Below are 9139 nucleotides of genomic sequence, written 5' to 3'. Positions count from 1 at the left end.
TTTGGAGATATCAAGCTTGAGGATAATATTACCACCCTTCACCTTGACATCCAAATCATGGAAGAATTTTTGGGCCAACAAACTATGATCAGAGATAGCATAACCTTTAACAAAGCCCATTTGGAAAGGAGAAATAATTTTAGGAAGAATATTAGTTAATAGATTCATAAAAATTTTAGAAATTAGCTTACTAAAGCAAGTGCAAAGACTAATAGGTCTAAAATCATTCTAATTACTAGCATCATTATTCTTAGGGATAAGAACAATAGAAGCAGAAGAAAAAAATGTTGGCATAGCAAGACTAGCAAAAAAATCAAAAACTATGGCATAGAGATCATCCTTAATAATACCCCTAGCTTTATAAAAAAAATTGGTAGTGAACCCATCCGGACCATTAAAAAATAATATCTTTTAATTCATCTAAAGAGGGAATTTTAGAAAGAAAATCATTATCCTCCTATGAGATGAGATTGGGGATAATAGCAGGGTTGCCAATATTACAAGGGATAAAGACCTTGTTGAGCCTATCCTGAAAGTGTTAAACATCTAAAAAGGCAATTTCTTCATCATTTTTAGTAATAGAGCCATCCTCACATTTGATTTTAGTAATGGAATTCTTAGCACATTTCCTTTTGACCAAAGCATGAAAATATTTTGTGTTATTATCATCTTCCACCAGATGCTTAGAAGTAGCTTTTTGTTACCAAAAAGTTTCCTCTTTGGCATGTAATTTAAAGAGACAAGCCTTAGCCTCTCTATGTAAAAAAAAATTAGCATAAGAACGAGAGATTTGACAATTAAGCTCAACTTTATTAATAGCATTTTCAACACTTAAGATATTAGTAAAGATATTTTAAGGCATTGTGATTCCACCAATTTAAAAGTTATTTAAGTCTTTTCAATTTGAACCAAAGTCTTTTTCATGCCAATAATAGAGTTATCATAATGTAAATGAGCAACCCAATTATCATAAAAACACTCATAAAAGAATCATTCTGAAACCACATATTTTGAAATCTAAATTGGGGAAAAGAGTTCACATGCATAGTATTAAGAGCAAGGAGTAAAGGAGAATGATTAGAAAAAGTATGACTAAGATGCTCAATAGAAATAAAACTAAAAGAGTTAAGCCAACTATCATTAAATAAAATACAATCCAACATTTTCCATAATTGCCCCTGATTCCTAGTATACTTGTTACCAAAAAAAAGCCAATGTCAATGAAATTACAATCTATAATCATATAATTAAAATTCTCCATAGAATGTAAAATGGGAGAAGACCCCCAAATTTGAGAAATGATGTTAACACCACCACCCACCAACCAAGGCAATTGAAAAATGCTATGAAAGTCAGATAAGTGCTCCCAAAAGAATTTTTCTAGTCCCACGAGAAGACGCGACATAAACAAAAGAAGCGCAACAATTTAGATTTAAAACTTCAATGTTACAATACAAAACTTGAGTAAAATTTCCAAGAATATCAATCCAAACTTGATCTTTCCAAAATAACCAAATTTTATTAGCTGAATTCAGGCTTAAAACCTAAAAAACTAACATTATTAAGTAAGTTAGAAACATTAACAAGAGGTTCAAGTAAAACAAGAATAGAAATATCATGGATATGACATAAATTCTTCACCTGCAAGCGAGAAGAAGAACACCCAGTGCACCTAACATTACAAATAATAGATTTAAGCATAAAAAATAATGCTAACGATTATTTGTGAACGGGTATTTCTAGCCAATTGTAAAACAAGGTTTTTGCTCTTTCTACCACGCTTATTTTGAGCTATAAAGAAACTAGTATCATTGTCATCTTAAGCAAAGCATTTAGCAGAAAATTCTAACTCATCAGTATCAGTAAAAGTATTACTATTATAATGAGAGGTAGAGGGTGACTTACAGTCAATAATCAAATCCTTTTCCTTACCCTTTTGTGGACGCTCACCTTCTTCCAACAATTCTCTATCCTCATTAGCATTACTATTCAAACCATGTTGTACATTCTCTTTCTCAACCAAGGCCTTTTCATTAGGCCTCAAGTTATTGTCTCTACGATTCCTTTCATTTTCAGATACATTTCCCTGATCATGAACATTAAATTGAGAAGCATCAATATTAGAGGATTTTTTAGTATTCAATAAACAATCCATAATCGTGAATTCAAAGATAGCATTATTTAGAGGAGAAGAAATAGTTTGACCTTGGTTCTCCAAGTTGTCACAATCATTATTACAACTAGAAAAGTTACTAATAGCATTAACCTGCTCACAGGGAGGAGCATCCACAATGATAGGATCCAAAGAGGTATGAATAGGGGGAGGGTCAATAAGCATAGGTAAAGGAGCATCACCCAAATTAGAAATATTTCCTTCAATTTCAACATAAGGTAAATTATCATCCTAAAGAAGTAGCGCAATGTTTCATTGAGATTATTTGGACACAGCTTTATCTTTATGAAGTTGAGGATGCAACCTAAAACATCCATTAACACCATGACCATGCATTTTACAGTGAGAGAAAAAAATAGGAAGATTTTCAAATTCCACATTTTGGAAATAGCCATTCAGTTCAGAACCTATCCAAACTTCATTCATGTGTTTCTTAGAAACATCAAGTTCCATAAGAACAAGTGCCACATAGGGTCGAGAGATAAAAGCTGTCGCTTGATCCATTTGTAAAGGTCTCCCAAAAATAGACACAATTAATTATTTTTTAAATCCATTTGATCCATTTGTATTAAGTTTTTGGATTGTTACATAATTTTTAATGATTAAATTGTATTTTATTGATAAAATGGATTTAAAAAATAAATAATATTAATTAAAAAAAACTCGGCTTTGCTGATGGGTTACGTGGCACTATCCTGATCATCGGATCAGAACTGCAGGGCTAAGAGGCACACACGACAGCATCCGAGTCATTAGATCAAAACTGTAAACATTAATTGCCAATGATTTTATCATGATAATCATTGGTAATCATTATCGGATGCGGCGATGCGGCACTGCACATCACTAATATGAGTTAGTATCAAAAGTTGTCCGATCAAGCACAGTTTTGATTGAATAGTTAGGATCACACTGAACGAGAGATTAACCATGGGATTGAATGCACGGTTAAGCAAAATTGTGGAATTGCTTGATCTGGACAGTTGATCACATGATCAATGATCTAGAAAATGTACACTTAATAAAAACTATGAAAATGCCTTAAAATACTATTTTTCTTCATTCTCTTAATCGGATGAATCAAATGTGATGAAATTTTAAACCTAAATAGCACTCCTGAACAGAAACATAGGGGGCTTAACCTTAATATTTAATAATCACTTATTAAAAATCTATTTGATCTTAGGTGTGTAACCTAGGATTTGAGTTTTTGAGAGATTTTACAGATGGATTTTGATGATTTCTTAATCTCTAAATTTGTAGTATGTCCACGCTCAAGTTTATAGAAGGCTCCATGAGCTGATGACATCTAGATCTGAAGCTATATTTCTTAGATGGAGTTAAGCTTCGATTCACCAGAGATCTCACCGCCGGCATGACTTTGATGGTTGGATTTGATTCGGAACTAAAGAGGGAGGGTTCTGGAGCTCAAAGAAATAGGGTTTAGAGTTTAGGATGGCTTCAGAAACAAGATAGTGTGTGATGATGAATGTAATCTTATGTGGGTGTTTTTCCCTTTTCAAACCTTTTGGAGGAAAATGGGTGGTCCTGATCGATCAGAGACCTTCCTCTGATGAGGGACAAGTGTCCCAGGCTATTGGGTGGCAAAGATTCTCTGATGAGGGACAAGTGTCCTAGGCTATTGGGTGGCAAAGAGAAAGGCTGAACTGGCCTCATTTCCATTGGGTGCTTGAATAGATGGAGGATCACATTACCTTTTAAGGCTAAACCATGCCTTTAGCTTGGTTAAGTAGCCTTTAGGAGAGCTTTGGCCTCTAAGAGGTTAACTTCCAACAACCTAAACTAGGGAGAAAATGATTAGTGCAACCATTTGACCATTTGGAAGGGTTTAAGCTTGGATTGACTTCTTTGACCAGTCAATTAGTCAGGGGAGGTTGAGGTGGCTAGGAAGGGGTGTAGGAAGCTAATTGAGGGGAGTTTAAAGCTTAAAGTTAATGTAGTTAAAGACAAAAGTAAGGTTGACCATTCCAAAGAGGGATTTAAATGCTTTTGTTAACTATTTTACTAGTCGAAGGGTTTGGTGGACTGATGAGGTGGATTGGAGGGCGTGTAGATGTTGTTGAGTCAAGTGGGAGGAACCGTAGGGTTAGAGTCAATGCATTAATAAAAGAACAAAAGTTTTGACCAAGAGCTCAAAGTTGACTTGTTCAAATCCCATAGAGTTTGACACATCTATGATTGAGATGAATTCAAGGCATATGAGGAAATAAATTTGAAGCTTAAAGATGGTGTCATCTGATGTGCATGAAGATTTAAACAAAAGCTTAGGAATTTGAACAAGTCAAATGTGTTGACATGGTCAAATTCAATAAGATTTGACTACTCAATGTCTTGGATGCATTTCAGTTGGGGATTGGAATAAGATTTGAAGTCTAAAGAGGTTTGAATAGGTTGAAAGGATTAAAAGAATTGAATTTAGCTACATGGACCAACTTTTTCAAACTATAGGCCAGTTGACCAAGATAACTGTTTACTGGGTCAATGTAGGGGTGTCAATTTTGGGTCACGCATCGAGTTTGGGTCGAACCCGAAACTGATCTGGTGCTATTTAGGCCAACCTGAATCAAATCCATTTTTGCAAACAGATCAATTTTTTTAAACCCGAACCCGACCCGCTTAGGGTCTGGGTCAACCTGACGCCCAAATGACCTGATGCCAAAAAAAATTGCTAGTTGTTTTGTCCAAAAATGGGTCAATCTCCACTTTTCAGGTCAAAAATAGTTCAATCTCGAGTTGGTGAGTCAAAAATGGGTTTTCGAGTCAAAATAGGTTAATTTTGGGTAAAAGGGTCAACTTGAACCTGAACTGATTATTGAAAGAGGTCGAATTGTTGAACCCGAACATACCCGTTTCAGGTCAACCCGAACCCAAAATTTTTGGGTCGGGTTCTAGTCAAGTTTTTAGGTTGGGTCCAATATTAACACCCCTAAGTCAAGGTGATCAATCAAGCCCAAATCACTACGACATGTGCTTTAGGGAGTTTGATGAGTTTAGATTTGATTTGCGATTAAATTGAGTAGACATAGTGTTTAGGGTAGATCTGGTCAACCTTAGTTGACTTGGTCAACCAGGTAGACCTAGGGGCATGGGTTGGGCTCAATAGATTTTAATTGATATTTTGTGTCTATTAAAGTTGGTTCCAAGGGATAGAAAGGTCATTTCAGTCAAATTCACTATTTGGATCTCTAAAGGCTTATGTTGTCAACTTAGGTTGACTTGGTCAACCAAGTTGATCTAGGGCCTAAGTTTGGATCCAATAGGTTTATTTTTATTTTTGGAGACCAGTGGAGGTGGGTATATAGACTAGTGGGGTCATTTGGTCCAAAAATGTGTATTTTAACCCTTAAAGGATATGTTGGTCAATCATAATTAACTTAGTCAACCAAGTCCAACCAAAGCCTATGTCTAGGTCCAATGGATCTCAAATGATAATTGGGATTCATTGGAGGAGGTTTCAAAGTTTGAATAGGATGAACCATATTGAGTTTTGGTCAAAAATTCTCTCAAAGGACATTTTGGTCATTTTGATCTCTAATAAACTTTGGGTCAAATTGGGACCAACAAAATGTGGGTTATTGATTAATAAGACATAATAGAGGTGATGGAAGTGGTTAGAAGGTTATTAATTAATAAGACATAATAGAGGAGATGGAAGTGGTTAGAATTTTTGGAGAGAGTCCAAAAGTCACATTTCATAAGGAGACAAGTTCTATGACATAGACCATAAATATTTAAAAATTTTGTAGCCTTTGGAAATCAATTCATTTTTTGGGGTTGGGAGCCTCAGATTGAGCTCAAATTTGGTTGGTTGACTCCAGGGACATATATGATCAATATGGAATAAATATATCATTAATTAGAGATCATTTTACTAGATTTCCATGTGATAAGAGATTCACCTAGAAAGGGCTTCAAAACTTCAACATTTTGCCTTAAGTTTTGAATTGAATGTCTAAGTTTGACCTAGATTTTTGGTTTAGATTGTGTTTAGGAATTGGTTGAGTGAATTGGATTATTTATATCAGTCTTAATCACATGAATGGTTAAGATTGATTAGTCATGATTATAATTTGATTGAAAATTAATCTAGGACCTAGAATTGGAAATTGAACTAGAGTTGGACTGGATTTAAGTAGGGATCTGGATTAGATTTTGAATGGGATCTATATGGCTAATAGGTGGATAATTATAATCCTTTAGATCGTCAAAGGGAGATTTAGATTGAACATGATGACCTCATACAAGAATGAGGTCAACAAAAGTGTGCACCTTATACACATAATGACTATCAGAGTGTAGTGAATCATAAGCACTAGATGAAGCCACTAGAGAAGTCTATCGATTGGATCTCTCAACCCTTATCCCATGCATCTAACTAGAAAGAGATTATAGACCTGTACTCCGACCTCTAACATCTATTTTGTTATTTGAGCCACTATCAATGACTAGGCTGCCCTGAGGTATTAAATCCTTATTGAAGGTTGGATAGGGACTAGAACCATCAATGTTAAATATTGATAAGGGAATAAAATGATGAGGGGTGTAGAAACTCTCCTCATCAGGGGAATTGGACTTGACATCAAACTTATAGTTTAACGATAAGGAGGGGGATTCTGAAAGTTCGTTAGGGATGTTAAGCCCAATAGAACTGGCCTAAGACTAACCAAGAGGGGGGGGTGAATTGGTATTAAAAAATTTCTCTAAGCAAAGCACGAATACAAACCAACTCACCACAAAAAATAAAAGCGGAAGATAATAAATGCGGAAGCAATAAAAAACAAGAACATGAGGGTTTATAGTGGTTCGGTCAACTCGACCTACGTCCACTCCCCGGAGGAACCCTCCGAGTATTTCACTACAATCGTGACTCTCCTTTAGCCCCCACAGCTATGCAGAGAAGCCTTTACAAACACCACTTTTTGCCACACCCGACAAGGCAGAGAACCTTCCTCCTTTTGCTTCCTCCTGAAGCAGACAGAGAACCTCGATCTCTTGCTGGAACTTACCTCTCCCAACCCTTCTAAGGACAAGAGACTCTAGGGAAGAACAAGTGGAACAATGCTTGGATCAACCCTTGTGAATCCCCTCACAAGCTCCCCGTCACAAGATCCTCTCTCTCTCTCTCCCTCTCTCTCTCTCTCCTTTAGGTTTTCTCAAGTCAAGACTGTAGCCAAGGATATTCAAAAATGTTGAAAAGAGATCTTAAATAGAAGAGCTTCAAAGGAGCTCATTAATTGCAAGTTGTCGACTATATCGTCTAGGACGATATGGAAATCATCTTGGCCGATTAGTATAAATCCCATGAGATCGGCCAGAGCATCGCCCTGAATGCAAACTGGACGATTGAAAATTGTCTTGATCATCCAGGATGATCTCACGATCATCCCGGCCGATCAGTTCAAATCAGAGGAAAATCATCTAGAGCATCAACCTGAATTCAAGCTGTCCGATCCAGATCGTCCAGCACATCGCCCATAATTTATACTAGTCGATATTTATCATCCAAGAGAAATTAAGGATTTTAGAATAGATCGTCCTGGCCGATCCTGCGATCGTCCAGGATGATGTGATCGTATCAATCATCCTTAATTACTTCCTTGATTGTCTGATCAATTAAGGCATAATTGTGAATATCGTCCAGGACGATCCAAGATCGTCCTGGCCGATTGCCAAATATACAGAATACATTAATTATTTATGGCGGCAATTTCTTTTTGTTTTAAGCCTATCATCTAGGCCGATACAAGTATCATCCCAGCCAATTGGCTAATGACGGTTGCCTTAATTAAGAACCCTGATCAGATTTTCTGTTTTAAGCCCGATCATCCAGGACGATGTAAATATCATCCTGGCCGATTTGAGTAAAAATAGAAATTCTAAGTCTCTCAAATGTGTGTGTATGTAGGGTTACTTTGCATCAGTCACACCAAAAGTTACAATTGACTCATGAAGGGAAAAAAAATTACAGACTAACTCAATCCTAATCTACCCCATCTTGAGCTGGCTCCGTTTTTCCGTCCGTTCTTTGATTCTTGAAAAGTCAGTAGTAAAAGACAGTCCAAGACAAATAAGAGTGTTTGTCAATCATTAAAACATAGTTCATAGACTTGAATTTGCAACAATCTCCCCCTTTTTTATGATGGAAAAACACTACGACAAAAATTTAAAAAATAGCAGTGTAACATACGGAATCGAAAGTGCAAAAAACATCCTAAACCTACTCCCCCTTTTGACATCTCAAAAAGGAGGGAATCAAAAAGCAAACCACAAGACATCCTTTTTTTTTTTAACCAAGGCATGAAGATGATGTAGTATTCCATGTGATTGATTTTAAAAACTTGTGAGTTAATGAGTTAACAACATCAATAATCCAAAGAACGGTAGAATATCCGATCATGATTACCCTTAGCTCGGACTTTCTCTTAGGGTAGAATCGTCTTTTGAAATCAATGACCTAACTCAAAAAATCAATTGGATATGAGGAAAAAGAATCCATTCATCACTTGGTTTAAGAAACAATATCTTATAGAATAGTGAACCAAAGTAAATTTGTCACAATCGAAAAAATAATCAAAATCAAGTCTTTGATACATGAAAACTTCTAAGTTTTAAAAGATTTGAAAAGAGAGAATAGCTTGCCTTTTAGTGGGCTCATTTTATGCCTCTTGTCACTTTGATTGGCTCTTTGAGCATCTTGATTTTTTATACACTTTTGTGTATATACTTTTTCTTTTCAATTTGGCGTCATTGGCCTTTTTTTTTTTTGCAAGCTAAATTTTCTTTTTCAATCTCTTAAAAAAGACTTCTCAGTTGTGAGTATATCTTCTATATATTAGAGAATAGGAGCTCTCTCTCTAACATAGAGAAGAACTATCCACAAAATAAAATCAATAACCAATGACAAGAGTAACGAGGAATCTTGATGTGACAAAAAAACTTTAAGCA

Source organism: Dendrobium catenatum, unplaced genomic scaffold, assembly GCF_001605985.2.
Source record: "Dendrobium catenatum unplaced genomic scaffold, ASM160598v2 fragScaff_scaffold_273, whole genome shotgun sequence".
Taxonomy (NCBI): Eukaryota; Viridiplantae; Streptophyta; class Magnoliopsida; order Asparagales; family Orchidaceae; genus Dendrobium; species Dendrobium catenatum.
The sequence above is the reverse complement of the archived record's forward strand: the minus strand, read 5'-3'. Positions refer to the sequence as shown.